Source organism: Prosopis cineraria, unplaced genomic scaffold (assembly GCF_029017545.1).
Source record: "Prosopis cineraria cultivar Desert tree isolate PC_DT_omini unplaced genomic scaffold, ASM2901754v1 PC7, whole genome shotgun sequence".
Classification (NCBI taxonomy): domain Eukaryota; kingdom Viridiplantae; phylum Streptophyta; class Magnoliopsida; order Fabales; family Fabaceae; genus Prosopis; species Prosopis cineraria.
In genome coordinates this window covers 11,595,884-11,618,634 of record NW_026555338.1, presented here as the reverse complement: position 1 = coordinate 11,618,634, position 22,751 = coordinate 11,595,884, and positions in this window count along the sequence as shown.

Sequence of the window (22,751 nt, the reverse complement as noted above, 5' to 3'; positions counted from 1 at the left end):
GATTTTCTATTTTCTGATAAGGAACCCCTTTTACAGAAGAGGGAATATGGTCAAAGGAAAAAGGCTGAAGAAAAATGGATTGGTTCAAGGGTAATAGTAGCAAGAGTTTTTAAGGAAGAGCTTTCTGTGAATCCACTCATATTTTATGAGCTTCTCCTCACTTACTTTTCATCTATAATATTTAGCTTCTGTCTATAATATCTAGCATTTTCTATATTCATACAAACTCAAACTTGAGACTTTATACTTAATCAATTATGACCCCTTTCATTAAGATCAATGTTTGTTGGTCTAACGTAAACTAATAATAATTTTATAAAAAATTTATCCATATTTTTCTTGTTTTTACTAGTATATTTTTTCTTTCTTTAAAGGCTAAACTTTTATTTATATGATTCTTACTTAAGTTGTGTTAAAAGATAATAAAAATATTTTTCTATAAGATATCATGTATATCTCATTAATTTGACTTGACAAACTTTAGTAATAAGATAATAGAGATATTAATGTACAGTTGGCACCAATTATGTTTGGTTACTTACCCTTTTAGACTGTGTGTCCATGCTTGTTAGTTATTTGCCCTTTGTGGACTTTATGTCCATGCTTGTTAATTGTTTTGATAAAGTCCTACTAAAGAATGAGTTTTGAAAATTATTTTTCTTAGAATTCCAATTTCTTTTGTAAAGCAAATGGTCCTTTCTACTTTATATGGATTTTTATAATTAGCTCCATAATTTTCCAGTGTTTAAAGCATATTTTAACATTAAAAGTGGAATTTGAATTTCTAATCATTTTTTAAAATTTATAAATTTATGGTTTATACATTTACATGATTATTGTTTTATGAGATATGTGTTTATATTATTTCAATTGATTATTCTATTAAGTTTATAATTGATTCATTAATACACTTTCCATTAATTCCTATGATTGTAAATTGGGACATTATTCATTGAAAAGTTGTTGTTGGTCTCAGATCCATTAACTAAAGTTATACTTTCTACTAACCTTTGAGGGGCCTATAGCTATATTGGATGGAGATCTATTTAGAAATTATTATCTCCTTTATATGTAACTATAAAGTTTATGTATTTCATTTTGAAAATATGATTAAGTGCTCCACATAGACTATAGTTAAGATCCTCATCTTGATTAACTATTATTTGTCTGTCGACTAATAGGAGTAGAGCTCCTTGTAGTTGTTGTGTTGGATTTTCTATGGAAACACGGTTTGAGAGGTCTTATTTACTAGGGAGGTTTTGTTGAAATTTCTACAAAACTATTAAAAAATTTGTGTGTGTGTGTGTATTGGTAAGATTTAATCTTATGTGAAATACATTCATGATTTACACTTAGAAATTTCTCAAGTTAAAGGCTTAAGGCATGCTAGTTTCTATGAATATCCTCTATTAGCCACAACAAATTTTTAGGATGTGATAGATTGGTATCAGAGCTTAGATGACTATAGCTATGTGGAGCAAGAATTTTTCAGTAGGGTCGTAATTATTATTATGAACTCAAGCATAATCATAATTGAGGCATCATTGAAGGCTTTATAACGAGTCTTTGAATGTCATTCCTTCCTTGTGTTTGACTTCCCCTAATGCATAAACTTCTTTTGATAGAAAGAGTGGGTGCGTAGACCCCATGGGGATCTCTAAGCCAAGTAAAAATGTTTATCATGTATATTCGTATGTGTATATGGTGTTTGAAATGGTTTTTGGCTACTCTTGTGTGATTTGTAAATTTTGGGGGCTTAGGGTCCATTTTGAGAAATGGCACCAATGGTCAAGTTTTGATATAAGGGGTTCTTCAATCATTTAAATATTCTACAAGGTATCACTAGTCTAATTTGGAATGTTTAAAGTGTTCCCACTAATTTGTGACCACTAGGATGAGATTTGGATAATTTTAAAAATAGTTTTTAATAAAAGCTGTACTTTTGCATCTGGGTGTCTAAATGTCAATCCGACCATTGGGTTTCTCTAAAATTTGAGTCACAAGAAAAGAATTTTATAATATTCATATGGTATTTGAAATCATGTTGATTGAAGGCCGAATGATAAAATGGTGTACTCCTTGGCCTAAAGGTGCTATCATGACAGCAAAAATGTCTAAACTTGTAACATATCTAAATTTTAATCTAATCGTTAGATCTTTTTAAAATTTAGAAAATTATTAGTACTCATTAAAAGTGATGTGTGAGCTCTGTAATCACTTCAATCGGAGGTTAGATGGCAAAATAGCATCTCCCAAAATTTTGGCTAGGAGGACTATCATGACAACAAAAACTAATGCCGTCATAACAACTAATTATCCATGTTTGCTTAGTTTTCTTTCGTGAGCTATATATTAATACTTTAGATTTTTCTAAGAGGTTTTGAATATGTGTTTTGCTATTGTGTAAATTATTTAGTGATTTTAATGATTTGTTTCCTAATTTAGTTTTAGGATCAACTCCTTAACCATACTTAATTTATTTGATTGTGGTGTGTTTTGTTAACAAACCATACTTAATTTATTTGATTGTGGTGTGTTTTGTTAAAACTTGAGGCAAGTATTATATTTGGTATCAATTTTAGGTTTATGATTCCTCTTTCCTAGTTGGCACCCTAATTACATTACTCTTATGCTCTTTCCTTTATGCCATTAACTTAGATTGACATTATTTTTCTTTTACTAGCTTGTTCCTTTAGGATGGAAGAAAGGTCCATACACATGCAAATGTGCACCTTTCAATTTTGATATGGCTCGAAAAGTAAGAGGTAGATCAAGGAATGAGGAACAACCACCACCTCTACCTCCTCTACCTATACCACTACCACAGGGGACGGATGTAGTCATGGTTAGGTTGTGTGAAATGATGGTGGACATACAGTAAAATCTCAAAGGTTGTGCTATTTCAAATCAACATGTTGACCTAAGTTCTAGGCAGGGTGCTTCTAGTGCTATAGGAGCTCATAGGCCAATTGCTGATAATCAATTTGAACCTTGGAAGGAATTTTCTCGCTCTAATCTAACCACATATGATGGTAACATGCTTAATGGAAAAGTTGAGGAGTGGTTGGATAGAATGGAATAGTTATTTACTATGGTGAGATGTACATCTGAGCAAAGGGTTGACTTTAGTAAAAGTGCCAGAGGTGATTGAGGAATACCTTATTCATTCTTGTTTTCTTTCTTCTTTCCAAGCTGAGAAGTTGATTGAGTAGGGTTGTTAGGCTTATATGGTAGTACTCGCTATCCAAGGCTTTAAGGTAGGTAAAGTGGATGAAATTGAGGTTGTTAAGGAGTTTCTTAAGATGGTTTCAGAGGATGTGTCAAGACTACCTCTAAAGCGTAAAGTTAAATTCTCGATTAACTTGGTGCCAAGGACACAGCCAATTTTAAAGGCTCTTTATAGAATGGTTCCTTCAGAGTTAGTTGAGTTGAAGAAGTAGCTTGAGGAGCTATTAAACAAGGGATTTATTAGACCTAGTGTTTCTCTTTAGGGATCCCCTGCCTTATTTGTGAAGAAGAAGGATGGTAACTTGAGATTGTGTATTGATTACAGGCAATTGAATAAGGTTAAGGTGAAGTACAAGTACCTACTACCTCACATCGATGATCTCTTAGATCAGTTGGTTATTGCCACAGTTTTCTCTAAGATTGATCTTCATTTAAGGTACCACCAGTTGAGGGTTAGTGAGAAAGATGCGGCGAAGATGTTAGGACTCAATATGGCCATTATGAGTTTTTAGTTATGTCATTCAGGTTGACTAATGTGCTTGTGGTTTTTATGGACTATATGAACCGCATCCTTCGGCCTTTCTTAGATTAGTTTGTGGTGGTTTTTATTGATGATATACTAATTTACCTTAAACATAAGGAGCAGCAAGCCAGACACTTGAGGATTGTCCTAAGGTTTACGTGAGATTATAAGCTATATGCCAAGCTTAGTAAGTTGAGTTTTGGATAAGAGAGGTTAGATTTCTAGGACATATCATGTCGGTAGATGGTATTGTGATTGATTCACATAACGTTGAAGTGGTCTTGCAATAGGAGAGATGGAAATTGATTATAGAGATCCATAATTTCCTAGAGTTAGCAAGTTATTATCGGCATTTTTTCAAGGGTTTCTCCTAAATTTTGACGCTTTGACCAAGCTCACAAGGAAGGATAGGCCTTTTATTTGGGATGATAGGTGCAAGACATCTTTTCTTGAGTTGAAAGACAGGTTAACGACTAGTTTGGTATTGGTGATTCCACATCCTCAAAAGCCTTATGATGTGTATACTAACTGTTGGATAGAGAGGTGCAATGGAAGAATAAAATTTAAAAGTTCTATCCTAATATGGACCGAACGAACTCATTTAAGTCACGGTAGATAGAAGAAATCCCTTAAATCCTTAGCTCCTCACATGTTGTCTTCAAGTAATTAGATCTTAGGAGTTGATAACATAGATCTGCTTCCTCTACTGATATCCACATGAATAGCTTTCAACTCAAACGGCGTGCTAGCACTCAAAACGTTCATCTATCTTCTTAAATGTCAAACTACTCTTCTCTAGGGCTTTTATATAGCTCTCAATGTGTTTGGTCGTCAGGACTTTTCTGACACTCTAATTCTTCAAGCACGCCCCTCTTCTATATCTATATATAGATTAGGGTTTTTGTCTTTCTTTCAAATTCTCAAAAATAATCACAATTATTTCGAAAATCATATCTTAAGCCAGCAAAGATAAAACTTAATTTCTTTTATAAATTAAATTTATAATATCATATCTTATTTGAATTTATCGTATAAATTCAAATTATAAAACTGACATGATATTCTCTCATATCATATTAGTTATTAAATTTAATGTTGGTGTACTTATTCTTAATGTTCTTTGTCCTATATTATCATTAGTTATCAATCTTCTTGAATTATTTTCATTTTCATAATATCCTATTGTATTATCTAATTCTAATCTTAATTGTTCAGGTATTGTTATTCTGGTTGGGTCTAATTCTATTTCTTGTAATACAGGCATAAAATTTTTGTCAATTGTTAATTTACCTTTATTTCTTTTATAAATCTTATGTTCATTTGTAAATACTAATCCTATTATAGCAGTTATACTTATGGTTCTTGATCCTGGTAATAATTTTATTCCTTCTAATTTATGATATATTAACAAGGTTTTGTTCATATTTTTATCAGCTCTTGAAATACAAAAGTTGGTATTTACTGTAAATTTTAATTCTTGATATATTAAGTTTTCAATTAATATTCCTAAAATACTATCTTCAGCACTACTAATTATTCTTCCATCAGTTATTAATAATTCTATTGGTGAATTTCTTTCTTCTTTCTTGCTTTATTTATCTATGATTTTGAATATTTTGAATATTGTTGGCTAATATTGGGCAAATAATTACTTTTATTCGTATTATTCTTATATTAGTTTGCATAATAGTTAGTTTGATATTAATATTAATAGGAAAGAAAAATAACAAATAATAATGATTACAGTATTTTTAAGCTGGTTAATGAGACAAAATATAGAAGACATAGAAACAAGAATAGGAATGATATTAACAATAAATGAATGTATAGGAAGAGAAACAAGAATTTATTATATGACACCAATAGAAGAAAGAAATCAAATAAGATTTTTAATCTTTCTTAGTATTTGTTTTACTTTAACAGAAGTATTAGAAACTGTTTAAATGAATATTATAAAAACAATTGAACCAAAAATGTATGAAGTAGAGCAAAATAAGATCCCAAAAGGTTAACTTTTGGGCTTCTTTTACTATTTTAGTGAAAGGGATTATTGGACTGGTTTTTTCTAGACTATGAGGTTGGAATAATGAATCAAGAGTTTGATCAAGAGTTTGAGTAGATGACTCAATTACTTGTTTTATTTGTCTTTCAGGGGATTGGGATAATGGACCTTTAGATTTCTCTAAGTCCTCCACTTTACTTGTCAAAATATTCACCTCATCCCTGAGATGAGTTGCTGATTCAGATAATGATTGTATATTTGCATTTATTTGTCCAGTAAGAAGGGTCATATTCATTTCTAGAATATTTACCTTCATGATTACTTGGTCTAGTGGGGTCATTATTGGTCATGTAGGTGAACCACCTCCAAAGTTTATATTATCTTCCTCTTAACATAATTTTGACCTTCTGCTCTGATACCATAACGACAACAGTTAAAACCTTATATAGTTATGGTCTTATTCACTCTATATATCCTTTCAATGATATGTCAAAAATATCTAAACTTCTTGAATCCATCAAGGAAGCTGCCAAACATTATTTTGGTAAAGTAATCCACTATCAAGTCTTTATTAGGTGTTACTCAACTATAGCAGAAATAACTCTTGACAAATTCTATCCTCCAATTAATTTGATTAAGTTCGGGACAACAAAGAAGACCATTTGAATATGAGCAAGAAGAAAAAGAAGATATTATGAATGATGAAGATCTCAGATATAAGATATCCAGTATCAGAGCCCAAGAAGTACATATAACTTTCCAAGAGCTTAATAGGACAACTATAGCAGAAGAACAGTGGTGCTATTTTTCCCTACTGAGAAAATACATGAATTAAAGGTTTATATTTTAAATACAGGCTGTGCTGTGCTGGTCTGAAGGAATATGGTTAAATTTAGATTGTAATTTAAATAATATAGAAGTAATAGAAGAATGGAAAAAAGCAATGTTAATAGCATTAATAGGAAAAAATATAGATATAAACACTGCAAATATGTTAATAGAAGAAACATTTTTAGGAAATGCAAAAAACTGGTAGAATAAAAAACCTCAAGAATATAGAGAAAAATTCAAAAGACTAGATAAAAGTTATAATAGTAAAAGAGAATATTATGCTATGTTAATAGATAAATATATAAAAATATTATTAAATAAATTTGGAGGAATAAGTATGGATATAAATGAAATGAGTAAACAAAAAAAAGAAATAAAAATATTACATGAAATAGAATTATGTTCATTAGAACCAAAATATTTAAATGCTTATATATGTGAATACAAAAAATATTATTATGAAGCAGGATTTGAAGATTTAAAAGAAAAAAGATTCTATTTAGACTTATTCTATAGAAAATTACCAAAATTAATATCAGATACAATATTGAAAGATTATTATGATACTTATAAAGTAACTTCAGAAGGAGATGAAATAATAGATGATACAAGACAAGGTCCAATAAATGTGTTAAATAAAATAGATACTATGAGAAGAAGAGAACACATTTTTATTGAATTTATAACTTCATTATTATATAAAGGTTTTTTATTTAGTAGAAATTATACTTCATAATCTTCTGTTTTCTTTTGAAATTTTTCATCTCTTCTACCATAACGTTTAGTTACTCTTACTCCCCATGCTTGGTATTTACAAGGTGTGGTTAATATTATTGCTTTTTCAAACATATGTAAAGGATAATATTGTTCAATAAAATCTATTCCTAATATTACATCACATGAGTTATCATTATATTGATTTAATTTTCTTATTTTTAATTATATTCTCCTATCTGTATCATAATTTCTCTTGCTTCTAATTCAATACAATTAAATTTCTTGTCCTACCCCTTGCATTCTTAATATTTTATTTTTCTTTTTCCATAATTCATCTGGTAATACATTTGCTTTTGCTACTGAAATATTTGCTCCTGTATCAACTAAAGCATGATATTTTCTAGATCTATATTTTTGATAATTAAATTTTACCAATATGTAATATAATTTCCTCATATCAATTTTATCTTTTATATTGCAATTATTTGATGATTAATATTTGTCATAATTATTTCTTATTGTATTCTCCATGGTTTTACCTGTTCTAATAAATCTATTCCTAGGATTATTTTATATTGATTATTATTATCATTTATTATCCAAAATTTTACAGTTAACACATTTCTTTCACTTATTCTTATTATAGATATTGTTCTATCTCCTTCATTTGTTACTTCAAGATTATTATTTGTTAAACCTAATTGTATTGTACTTTTTTATTTTCTTGGGTCTACTAATGCCATTACATCTATCCAATTAGCATCTTGTTTTATTTGTATAGCTATAAAATTATATATACTTCTTAGGCTCTGATAGTGGATATCTTATATCTGAGATCTTCATCATTCATAATATCTTCTTTTTCTTCTTGCTCACATTCAAATGGTCTTCTTGTTGTCTCGAACTTAATCAAATTAATTGGAGGATAGAATCTGTTAAGAGTTATTTCTGCTATAGTTGAGTAACACTTAATGAAGACTTGATATTGGGTTACTAATCCAAAATAATGTTTAGTAGCTTCCTTGATGGATTCAAGAAGTTTAGATATTTCTAACATATCATTGGAAGGATATATAGAGTGAATAAGGCCATAACTATATAAGGTTTTTACAAGATCAGGGTTAATGTTTGGATAAACAATGACTTTGTTGAAGGAATAATGAGAAACATATTTAATGTTACTGGTATTAGGAAGGGCAAAATGGTTGGTCTTATTGATGAGAAGTTTCAAATAATTATACTGGTCTAAGGTCTTAAAGAATGGTGAAGTTACTGAGCTTGGACTTCTTCTCTTAGAAGAGGTAGAAGTGGATGCACTATTTTGAGGTGTCTTTGTTACCATTTGGGCTTTAGACTTTTGGGCTTTTTTTACTTTTTCAGTGAAAGGGATTATTGGACTGGTTTTATTTGGACTATGAGGCTGGAATAATGAATCAAGAGTTTGATCAGGAGTTTGAATAGATGACTCAATTACTTGTTTTACTTGTCTTTTAGGGGATTGGGATAATGGACCCTTAGATTTCTCTAAGTCCTCCACTTTACTTGTTAAAATATTCACCTCATCTCTGAGATGAGCTACTGATTCAGATAATGATTGCATATTTGCATTTATTTGTCCAGCAAGAAGGGTCATATTCATTTCTAGAATATTTACCTTCATGATTGCTTGGTCTAGTGGGGTCATTATTGGTCCTGTAGGTGAACCACCTCCACTACTACTTGTCATCATATTTGTCTCCCTTCTATTTGGCTCCATCTGGATAAATAATCAGCAATAAGATTTTTTTTCCTTTAATATATTCAATCTCATGATCATAATAAGACATATCTGGTTTCCATTTAATTAACATTTTATTACATAACTGAGTTGTCTTTATTCCTTTATTCAACCAATGTTTTACTTGAGTATTATCAGTTTTTATAATAAATCTAGTATTAACAATAAATAATTCAAACTTTTGTACAACTTTTACTATTGCTAAAAATTCTTTCCAATTAGAATGATATTTAGTTTGAGAATCATTAAATTTTCCACTAGCATATCTAATTATTATTTCTTCTTCCTTTTCATTGATGTGATATAAAGCTGCTCCCCAATAATTTTCACTAGTATCTGTATATATTATCCATATTACATCATTATTTACTGAAATAGTTAATTTAGGTAAATTTTGACATAATGCTTTTATCTGATTTACTATTTTTTCTTTTTCTTTATCCCATGTCCATGTTGTCTATTCTCTAGCTAATTTACTTACTTTTGTAGTTAATTTTAATAAGTTTGGAATATAATTTCTAGCTTGATTTACTAATCCGAAGAATGATTGAAGTTCTTTTTTATTTCTAATTTGTCCAAATTCTAATATTTTCTTACTAATATGTTCTTATAATTCTATTCCATTATTAGTTATGTACTGTTAAAAATTTTATTCTTTCTTTTCTTAATTCAGCTTTTTTATGTGATATGTTTAATTCTTTTTCTTCTATCAGATCTATTAATTTTTGAAAATATTAAAATATCATCTATATATATAACAGCAAAATCTTTTATTGGCAATAATAATTTTGTTACATATTCTTGAAATATACTAGGACTATTATGAAATCCCATAGGTAATACATTCCATTCATACAATCTTTCAGATGTACTAAAAGCAATATATTTCTTACTTTCTTCTTTTAATTTTATTTGAAAAAATCCTGATTTACAATCAAATTTACTAAATATATTTTTTCCTCTTATTAAGTTAAATAATAAATCTATTTTTGGAATTGGGTATCTATTTCTTATTGCTAGTTCATTTAATTTTTTATAGTTTATAACTAATCTTGACTTTCCTCTTTTTTCTTCACTACGTTTTACTACTATCATAGCAGGTGATGAATATTCAGATCTACTTTCTCTTATTAAATTATATTGTTTCATTTCATTAATATGCATTATGAATTCTTTTTTGTCATTTTCTGTCCATGGGTATGGTTTACAATATATTTCTTTACTATAATCTCTTAATTCTATTTTTGCTAAAGGTTTAGATTTTTCTCAATGAATTAAAGGATTATCACTATAATTTTCTAATAATCTTTGTTCAATTGTTTTAATTTCTTTTGCAGTATTTAACATTTTTATTGAATTTATAACTTTATTATTATAAAAAGATTTTTTATTTGGTAGAAATTGTACTTCATAATATTCTGTTTTCTTTTGAAATTTTTCATCTCTTCTACTATAACGTTTAGTTACTCTTACTCCCCATGCTTGGTGTTTACAAGGTGTGGTTAATATTATTACTTTTTCAAACATATGTAAAGGATAATATTGTTCAATAAAATCTATTCCTAATATTACATCACATGAGTTATCATTATATTGATTTAATTTTCTTATTTTTAATTTATATTCTCCTATCTGTATCATAATTTCTCTTGCTTCTAATTCAATACAATTAATTTCTTATCCTACCCCTTGCATTCTTAATATTTTATTTTTCTTTTTCCATAATTCATCTGGTAATATATTTGCTTTTGCTACTGAAATATTGCTCCTGTATCAACTAAAGCATGATATTTTCTAGATCTATATTTTTGATAATTAAATTTTATCAATATGTAATATAATTTCATCATATCAATTTTATCTTTTGTATTACAATTATTTGATGATTAATATTTATCATAATTCTTTCTTATTGTATTCTCCATGGTTTTACTTGTTCTAAGAAATCTATTCCTAGGATTATTTTGCATTGATTATTATTATCATTTATTACCCAAAATTTTACAGTTAACACTTTTCTTTCACTTATTCTTATTATAGATATTGTTCTATCTCCTTCATTTGTTACTTCAAGATTATTATTTGTTAAACCTAATTGTATTGTACTTTTTTATTTTCTTGGGTCTACTAATGCCATTACATCTATCCAATTAGCATCTTGTTTTATTTGTATAGCTATAAAATTATTGTTTTCTATTAGTGTTTTAGGTCTTATTGCTTCTAAATTAGAACTTATAGGTGTCGCAATTCTAGATCTTAATAATAATTGTACTTCAGCAATATATATTTCTGTCACTTCATCTTTAAATGATAATTTATTGATTTCAATATCTATTAAAGCTTTACTTATTAAAGGCATTCTCAATACTCATTCTGTTAATATTGATTCTATAGGGTGTTTCTTTTCTAATACTACACATACATATTTTTCTTATTTTTTAAGCTTTACAATTTTTCCAACTTTATTCATAAAACTTTTATTTTTTAATTCTTCATATTTTAAATTTAATTTTGAATCTCTTGTCTTTTCATATTGTTTTTGATTAAAAGTCATTCTTTTTTGAACTATTCCTTCTTCTGCACTTACAATTTCTTCATATTTATCATATTCATTTTTATTTCTACTCTCAAGTTCATCTTCTAATCTATTCATCATATACATATAACCTATTTCTTCTTCTTCAAATTCATTACTTTCAGTTTCACTTTCACTAACTATTTTTAATTTATAAATTTCTGTTTCTAAATTATTTAATTTATTTTTTATTTCAGATAATTCTTTGTCATATCCTATTGGCTCTTAATTTTCTTTATATGCTTCTTCCATTATTTTCATAATTTTGTTATCTTTTTTACTTGGACAGTTAGGTGATATGTGTATTCATTCTCCACAATTATAACATTTACATTTTTTAGGTTTTTATTATAATTTATATTTTTTCTTTTTCTTCTTTTAAAGAGTTTTCTTGGTTTATATTTACTATGTTTTTTATAATATTTTTCTTTAGGATATTTTTTGAGTTTTATTTTTAATTTTCTAATTCTTCTCTTTCTTCTATTTCTTCATTTTGTAATAATTTTTGAAATTCTATTTCTAATTCTTCAGATTGACTATCTAATTCAGTTTCCATATCATTTATTGTTTGTGCCATATTTATTTTTGCATTATTTTGGGGTTTTGGTTTATTTTTCTTTTTAGGTTTATAATTATAGTTTCCTAACATAATTTCTGCAGTTCTATTTGCACTCTCCCATTCTTCTTCATCTATTTCATTTTCTCCTCTTAATTCTCTTTCTATTTCTTCTTCTAGTTTTTGTTTTATTTCTTTATCTTTTTTCTTTACATAATTTGTTTCATTTTCTTTATCAAATATTTGTAATTCTATTTTTTTCTATTTGTGCATTTATTATTCATTATCTCTTGTCCTTTCTTTATTCTTTCTATCTCTATTCTTGTTTGTCTTATATTTTCTTGCATATCTTGTTTTCTTATTTTTTCTTCATTTGTAATTTCTTCTTCTTCAACTATTCTCATCATATTTATTTGTGACCATTCATCTTCTAATTTATTGTGAGGGTTTATTTCTAAATATTTCATTATTCTATAGATATTATGACTTATCATACTTTGTTCAGTTCTTAGTCTTTCTGTATCATATTTTATTTCATCTAATTTTTCATTACATTCTTTCTTTATTTCATATACTTTTTGCTCTAAAGGTTTTGCATATTCTTTAAGTCTTTTTATTTTTTCTCGAGAATTTTCTTTTTCTAACATTATTTGTACTTCTTCTGGTAACATATTTATTATCTCTTTTTCATTAAAAAGATATACATATTATATATATATATATATATGTGTGTGTGTGTGTGTATGTATGTATGTATGTATGTATGTATATGTATATGTATACACAAAAGTACACATATATGTATATATATATTTCAAAATATATATATTATATTATATTTTAAATTTCATGTATCATATGCACACACATATATATATATATATTTATATCTATACATACTCAAATATACATATATATTTCAAAATATATATATATATATATATATTTATCAAATAAATAAATAAATAAATATATGTATGTATGTATGTATATAAAATTCAAAATATAGGGATAAGAAGACTATAAAAATAATGAATGCTTTAGAAATAAATTATAGAACTGAAATAATAGATGAATGTTCCTAGATTAATATGACGAAAATAATTGAAGAAGAAAATATAAATATAACAGAATAAAAAATAAATAAACAAAAAATAGATGAAAATATAAAACAAACAAGAATAATAATAGAAAAATTACAAAAAGGACAAGAAGTTATAAATAATAATTTATGGAAAATATTTGAGCAAATAGACTAATGGGAAAATGGCAGAAAAATCCATTAAAAATTCTGTAAATGTCAAATTGGTCCCACGAAATAGCATAATTCTGCTGAAGTCCCATGGGATTTTTCTGTCATTAAAAAATTAAAAGAAATGACCAGATTGCCCTCAAATAAAATAAAAATCTCAAACCTAAATGTAGAGCCATTCTTTGTGTGTTCTTCCATCTGTTTCGTCTTCTTGTTCTCCTCTTCTTCTCTTCTTCTGGTCCATCTCTTTCTCCTTCTCAATCTCCTTCTCTATCCTCCTTCTCTTTCTTCTCCTTCACCTTATCGTCTATTTTATTTCTTTTTGAGTTTTTGTACATGGGTTCCTCTATTAGTTGTGCAGTATGTGGGTAAGTTTCTTCTTCTCCTTGAAAATTTCTCTTCCCATATGTGATAGTTGAAGTTAATGTAGGTTAATGTGTATAAATGATTGAGGTCTTCATTTTTCTCTTTATGATTGAGGTCTTCATTTTTTGATTTTCTCTACTGTACGTGAGTATGGATGCTTACTCATGAATAAATGATCAATGATATATCATTTTTAGTTGTATTGTAAATGCATAAACTAAAGTTGTAAATAACCAATATAAAGTTGTAAATATAAGAAGAATAGTTGTTGTTAGATTAAACATAACAAATATATGACTATGATGTTTGAAAAATAGACATGATGATGAATGGCTATTTTATTGCTTTAGGTTGGCATGAGAATGGTTGACATGTTGAGATGACACTAATAAAGTTAACTCTTCATATATTTTTGTCAAAAAGATTGTAGGGTATTTTGATGCAAGTTGTAGATCGTGTAACTGAAAACAAAACCTTAGATAGTTGTCACTTTTAAGGTTTTCTTATCATTTAAATGAATGAAAGTTGTTATTTCTTGAATTAGAGTGATAATTCATTTTTGCTAATTTAGTCAATTTATAGAGGGTACTGATAAATTATAATTCCTTGTTGCATTGTTGTGAATTTAAGGATAAAAGTTATTAATTTAGGAACAAAAGTTGTGAATGGAAAGTTGCAAATTTTTAAAATCTAATGCATATCAGAACCTACATATTCAGAGTTGTGATAGACTATTGAATTGTTATGAATTTAGAAATAAAAGTTGTTGATATATGAATAAAAGTTGTGAATAGAAAGTTATGAATTTTCAACACCTGATGTATATCAGAACCTGCAAATGCGGAGTTGCGAATGACTATTGAATTATTGTAAATTTAAAAATCAAAGTTGTTAATATAGGAACAAAAGTTATGAATGAAAAATTGTAAATTTTCAACACCCAATGCATATCAGGACCCATAGATTAGGACTTGTGAGTAGCTATTAAATTTTTGTAAATTTAGAAATGAAAGTTGTTAATATATGAACAAAAGTTGTGGATGGAAAGTTGTGAATTTTTTTAACTTGAATAAAGGGCAAAAGTGTCATTTCCTATAATTCCCTAATGACAGAAACATCCCTTGGGACTCTAGGGGAATTATGCCATTTCGTAGGATCAATTTGTTATTTACATAATTTAAATGAATAATTATTGTCATTTTTCCTAGAAAAATTAGAACTTGAAAATTATTATGACAAACATGGAAAAAAATAATAAAAGAAGAAAAAGAAAAAAATAGAAAAACTAGAATTAACAAAGGAAAAAAATCAATTTAGAAGAAAATAATAGATTAGCAGAAATAATGTATGAAGATTATGATTTAATAAAAAGACCAAAACAACAAAAAGTATATATAAAAATGGCAGATACAATAGATGATATAAGTGAAATAGATAGGCAAGAAATAGAAGAGTTAATGGAATTAGAAGAAAAGAAAAAAAAATAAAAGAACTAAAAAGAGAATATGGTCACTTAATAAATAAAAAATATGATGAAGCAATAATAAACATGCAAATTGTACAGATAGAACACTTTAATCCTCCAAATGTAAATAGTGAAGGATATACGAATATGGATACAGAAACAAGCAATGTAACGGTGCAAAGAACAATAGTAGATGATGGGGAAGAAGAATTAGAAAGTACTTTTAGAATACATAAAAGAACCTTATTATAATATACCTTATGAAACTACTTTTAATATACCTGAAAAAAATAATTTTACACCCACTCCTTTAGCACAATATGAAACCAGAAGTGTACCTCATATATGAATATGGTTAGATTTTGACTGTAATTTAGATGATAAAAAAATATTAGAAGAATAGTTAAAATTAACTTTAATTGCATTAATTGGAAGAAATATAGATACTCAAACTGCAAGTTTACTAATAGAATCAACATTTTTAGAAAATGTATAAAATTGGTGGAGAAGTAAATCCCAAGATTTTAGATAAAAGCAAGACAACTAGATAGAAGTTATAATAATAGAAAAGAATATTATGCAATATTATTAAAAAATTATGGAATATTAACAAGAAATTAATTTATAGGAAAAAGTTCAAAACTTAATGAAAAAAAAGGATATAGCATTAAAAAAAATTATATGAAATAGAAATATGTTAATTAGAACCAAAATATTTAAATTCTTATATTTGTAAATACAAGAAATAATATTATGAAGCAAGATTAGGAGACTTAAAAGAATAAAAATTTTATTAAGATTTATTCTATAGAAAATTACCTCCTTTAATATCTGATACAATAATAGAAGATTATTATAAAACTTATAAAGCATCAAAATAAGTAATAGAAGTAATAGAAACTAATTCAGGAGATATAAATATGATAGATGCTATAGATACCATGGAAAAAAGAGAAGAATTTTTAAGAGAATATATATCTAAAAAATGTAAATAAGCATGGAGAAATATGAAATATTATAAAAACAAATAAAATTATTTTAAAATTTGGAGAATATCAAACACCTCATAACTAGGGATGTAAACTAGAAAAATATAAAAGAAAAAAGAAAAGAAAATCTAAGTATAAATTTAAAAAATATCTGAAACAAAAATTTTATAAAAAATATAAACCAAGAAAATTATTTAAAAAAGGAAAAAGAAAAATAAGTTATAATAAAAAACCTAAAAATTGTAAATGTTATAGTTGTGGAGAATTAGGTCATATTTCTACTAATTGTCCTAAATATAGGGATAAGAAAACTATAAAAATAGTACAAGAAGCTTATGATTATTATCTAGAACCATTAGAATTTGATGAAAAATTATCAGAAATAGAAAGTGAGATAGAACATTTAGATATAGAAATATATAAATTAAAAAAATTAAGTGATTCAAAAAATAGTAAAGAAGAAAGTGAAGACGAATATCCTTATCTATATATATATATATAATAAATAGAAAAGAAGATAAAGCTGAAAGTAGTAATAAAAATGATCAGGATGATTATGAGGAATATGAAGAATATATAAATGTAGAAGAAGGAGTAGTACACAAGAAAATGACTTTTAACTAAAAATAATATGATAAAATAAAGGATACTAAATTAAATTTAAAATGAGAAGAGTTAAAAAATCAAACTTTTATGAGTAAAATAAATAAATTTAAAAAATTTAAAAAACAAGAAAAATATGCTTGTATAGTATTATAGAAGAAAAATCCTATAGAATTAACTTTAATAGAAGGAGTATTAAGAATACCTTTAATTAGCAAACAATTGATGGATATAGAAATAAATAAATCATCTTTTAAAGATGAAGTTACAGAAATATATATTACTGAAGTATAATTATTAGTAAATGCCTATTTTTAAGAAGGAAAAAATATACCAATAGAATTATTAATAACAGATGGAAGAAGAATAAGTAATGTTAAAGATAGTATATTAGGAATATTGATAGGAAATCTAATTTACAAAAAATTAAAGTTTACGCTAAATACTAACTTTTGTATATCTAGAGCGGACAAAAATATGAGTAAAACACTATTAGTTTATTATAAATTAAGAGGAATAAAATTATTATCAAGATAAAGAATAATAAGTATAACAGCAATGATAGAATTGGTATTTACAAATAAGCATAAAATTTATAAAAGAACAAAAGAAAAATTAACAATAGATACGTATTTTATGCCTGTATTGCAAGAAATTCCCTTAGATCCAACAAATATTACAATTCCAAAACAATTACAATTAGAATTAGATAATACTATACAATATTATGAAAATAATCCACAAAGAATGTTAACAAATAATAATTTAGGATAAAGATCTTTAAGAATAAATACTCCAACATTAAATATAAATATTAATCATCCTAGATGAAGTTTAACTTTAGAAGAAAGACCTAGAACTAGTAGGGGAAGAAAATTATCTAGATCACAAAGTATGAGAACACCACAAAATTATTTAGCAGAAATTCCAATAACTTCAAATTTGGCATCTTTAAGACTAGAAACTCCTAGGATAGATGTAACAAATAATGATAATTATATATTAATAGAAGTTAAAAAAGAAGCAGTATGGAGAGAGGTGATAGTACTAATAGACCCTCAAATACAAAAAAAGAAGTATTCAATTAGAATTTATAGAAGATAATTTACAAATAACAGATGAAGGAAATAAAACATCTACCTTGATAAGAATAAATAAAATAGATGTAATGAATTTAATATTATGGGCAGAAGAAAATAATAATAATCAATGTAAAATAATATTAGGAAAAGATTTCTTAAACCAAGTAAAACCATACAGAATACAACAAGAATTATGATTAATATAAATTATCAAGCAATAATAATCCCAAAATTAAAATTGATTGTTTAAATGATAAAGCTATATTATATTCTTATAAAATTCAATTATCAAAAACATAGATCTAGAAAATATCATGCCTTAGTAAATATAAGAGCAAATATTTCAATAGCAAAAGCAAATATATTACCAGATGAATAATGAAAAAAGAAAAAGAAAATATTAAAATACAAGGAGTAGGAAAAGAAATAAATATCATAGAATTAGAAGCAAAAGATATCCCAATACAAATAGGAGAATATGAGTTAAAAATAAAAGAAATAAATCAATATAATGAAGCATCATGTGATATAATATTAGGAATAGAATTTATAGAACAATATTATCCTATGCATATGTTTCAAAAAGCTTTAGTATTTACAATACCATGCAAACATGAAGCATGGGGAATTAGGATAACAAGACCCTATGGAAGAAAAGATGAAAAATTCCAAAAAAAAAAACTGAAGAACATGAAATTCAATTTTTGCCTAATAGAAAACCTTTATATTCAAATCAAATAATAAATACAATAAATATGTTAGAAACTGCAAAGATTATAGAAAATAAAACTATTGAACAAAGGTTAGCAGAGAATTATAGTGAAAATTCTTTAGTACACTGGGAAAAATCTAAACCCTTAGCAAAAATAGAATTAAAATAGTACAATAAAGAGATAAACTGTATACCTTATCCATGAACAGAACAAGATAAACAAGAATTTATTATGCATATAAATGAAATAAAATAATATAATTTAATAAGCGAAAGTAGATAAAAATATTTATCACTGGCAATGATAATAGTAAAACATAGTGAAGAAAAAAAAAGAAAATCTAGATTAGTAATAAATTATAAAAAGCTAAATAACTTAGTAATAAGAAATAGGTACCTAATTCCAAAAATAGAATTATTATGTAATTTAATAAGAGGAAAAAAGATATTTAGTAAATTTGATTGTAAATCAGAATTTTTTCAAATAAAATTAGAAAAAGAGAATAAAAAATATACTTCCTTTAGTACATTGAAGGATTATATGAATGGAATGTATTACCTATGAGATTTCATAATAGTCCAAGTATATTTTAAGAATATGTGATAAAATTACTATTACCCATAAAGGATTTTTCTGTAATTTATATATATGAGATCTTAATATTTTCAAATAATGAAAAAGAACATGAAAAGCATCTAGAAAATTTTATGATATTAATAGAAGAAAAAGAATTAAATATATCACCTAAGAAAGTTGAATTAAGAAAATATAGGATAGGATTTCTAGCACAATATATAACAAATAATGGCATAAAATTACAAGAACATATTAGTAAAAAGATTTTATAATTTCCTCAAATAAATAATAAGAAAGAATTACAATCATTTTTAGGACTAGTAAACCAAGTTAGAAATTATATACCAAATTTATCTAAATTAAGAGCTAAAATTAGTAAATTAGTAGGAGAAAAAACAATATGAAAATGGGATAAAGAATTAGAAAAAATAGTATACCAAAAAAAATATTTATGTCAAAAATTGCCTAAATTAATTATTCCAACTAATAGTGATGTAAGTTGGATCATGTATACTGGTGCATCTGAAAATTATTGAGGTGTAGCTTTATACCATAAAGATGAAAAAGAAGAAGAAGTAATAACCAAATATGTAAATGAAAAATTTAATGAATCCTAAAGTAAATATCATTCTAATTGAAAAGAATTTTTAACAATAGTAAAAGATACTTAGTTTATTTAATTGTGGTGTATTTTTGTTAACACTTGGGGTAAGAGTTACATTGGAGTTCTTTTATTTTATGAAATGATTAATAAACTCCTGCTAGATAATTTCACTTTGCCTTGACTAAACAAGGGATTCAAATAGACCAAATTTATTTTATGAGGAAGTCCTTGTGACCATTATGGTTAGACAAATAAAGAAGTTTTGATCAAAAGAATTTGCGTCGATAAAGGTGATGTAGCACAATCACTCTCAAGAAGTGGCTACACGAGGAGTTAAAAGTGAGAGGTCAGTTAAGTAGTTATACTTATTTGAAAACTAAGGTGAGTATGTCTTTAAGTTTGGAGGCTAGAATTTGTTAATGAGGAGAGAATGTAATGACCTAAAATTTTATGTAAATAATAACAATAAATAAATAAATAAAAATAGAATAAAAGAATAATAATTAAATTAAATTTATATGAGAAATGTAAATATACTTTTATTATTTTTGGGAAAAATATAACAAGAGAGATGGAGTGGCTTTGTGAAAATTTTCTGTGTGTTTAGCTTTCTGGATCAAATCCTCAAGATAAAACGAGGAGTTTTATTTTTATTATTATTATTTTAGCTTTATAAAATTACCCTATTGCCCAAAACTTAAACCATCAGAAATTTTCCCCCTCTTCTCTTCTTTCCCGATATGCATTCTGTATTAAGAAGAGAGCCCATAATTTTTGTTCCAGAAGCTTCAGTCCCTCTGCCCTATAATCTCAGTCCTTTGTCTTCATTTGTTTGCTGCCATCAACACCTGTTCAAGCTTCTTCCTTCTCCGATTGAAACGCCAGCATCGACTGTGGTCCCTTGGTCCGTGTGGCTGGGTGTATGTGTCCAGATCTTCTCCATTCATCTGCGTTCTTGTCCGTTGCTGTGGTGTTCGTGTTGCATGGGTGTATCTGAACTTCCTCCCCCTCTGGTCCAGTTGTACGTCAGCGATGGGTGCAAGGGGTGGTTCGCCGTTCTTAGTGGTTTGAGTCACGAGTTTTGTTCTCCCCTATTCTGTTTGTTCTGTTGGCTTTTTCCTTTTACTTCCTTTCTATGTTGTTGCTGATTAAGGTGAGAAACATTGAACTGTAAGCATGGGTGTATCATCTGATAACTGAAGATGAAAATTTTTACCCCCTGTGCTGCTGTACGTGTTTGATTGGGAATGGGAAATTGAAATTTAAACAAGCTGAAATTAACATTAACAAGTATGCTTTTGATAAGTATTTTATCTATTCACGAATTAGTTGCTATTAGAGGAAGTTAAATGTGAGTTCCTCCTCCTCTTCCATAGCTTCAAGTTGTCAAACGTGCACCTTCTTCTCTCTGTTTTATGTCAGTACTGTTATGAGTTTGGGGGGCTTTGAATTCTTTACATATTCTCCTTGGTGAGATCTAGCTTCGTCCTCTCTCTTTTTCATATGCTGTGAGTTTTGTGGTTTGAATAATTGCTTGGCTATATCTGTGATTGTTTAAGTTAAGAAGAGCGGGGGATTTGAGTCAATGTGAGATTTTAGTCTACGAGGAAGATGAAGATGATGGATTTTGATCTTAGGATTGATTGTGTAGGTTCCGAAAATTTATCTTTAATGCTGTCTTGCATTAAAAAAAAAAAAATCCAAGTTTGTTCAATTGCATTCACCATGTCGTATTGTGATTTTTGTACAAATTAAAGGTGATGCTTATTGTCCTCTAGCTCATTTTATGTAAACTTGCTTTCTAATAAAAACTTTGAACCAAAATACTGAGCAAATAATTGTCTTACAGTTCTTCATATAATCTAAATTTTGGCTTTTAGCTGACTTTATGCTTTGCAACGTAAATGATTATTGATAACTGATGATATTGTTTCGATGGTATAGTCTTTTTAATTTTCTTTTTCTACAGGATTTTTGGGAGAAAATATTGTTGTTCTCCCTACTCTGCATTTGAATCCATAAGAGGGCATTGGTGGTGAGAGTTGTTATTATGTTAAGATCATTGGTGGACTTTAAGCATTGCAAAATAAATATTTTTTTAAAAAAATGACAATGGCTTAATTCGTATTCATACATTATATGAACTTAAATTTTGTGTTAAGGTTTATCTTCCAAAATAAAATAATCCCTCTGAGTTCCAGCAACAACCTAATTAGCTTTGGCTAAGATATTATGAAGAAACTTTATGATATAAATGATGATGTGAGGGAAAACTTTTGAATTATTTAGATTCATCATGGTTGTGTTACAGTTGAAAGGAGTTTATTGAATTGGTAGAAAGTCTATTAAAATCTTAATATATTTTATAGGATGTTTGGAAGAAGAGAAATTTGATAAGAGTTGAATGGAATAAATCTTTGGGATTTGGGAACTTAACAGGTAAGTGAATAGAGACTCAATTGTTTGTTATCAAACTTATATTATTAAAAATATTGCTTGAGCATAGTTATATGCCACATCCTCTATTTATATAAACCTTTTGATTCCTAAAAAATAAATGATAAAATGATTTTAATTTAATCTTACTTAATGATTTATGATTTTAATTTTATTATCAACAATTGAATTTGAGAATATTTTCTACATAAATGAGTTTTATAGAAATATTTAGAATTATTTTCTTCAAATGAATATCTGAAGGCAATTGCTATGTTTGATCATACGTAAGAGAAATCATGTTGATGTTATATCCATGCATGTTTGATTAAATTAAAACGATAGTTACTAATGGTAGTTCTATTAATCCTTCATGTGTCATGGTACACCTAGCTAGTAAGGTATTTGTAGGAGGTGCTAGCCCTATGTACAGGCCAACGCACGTGGAACGAAGGG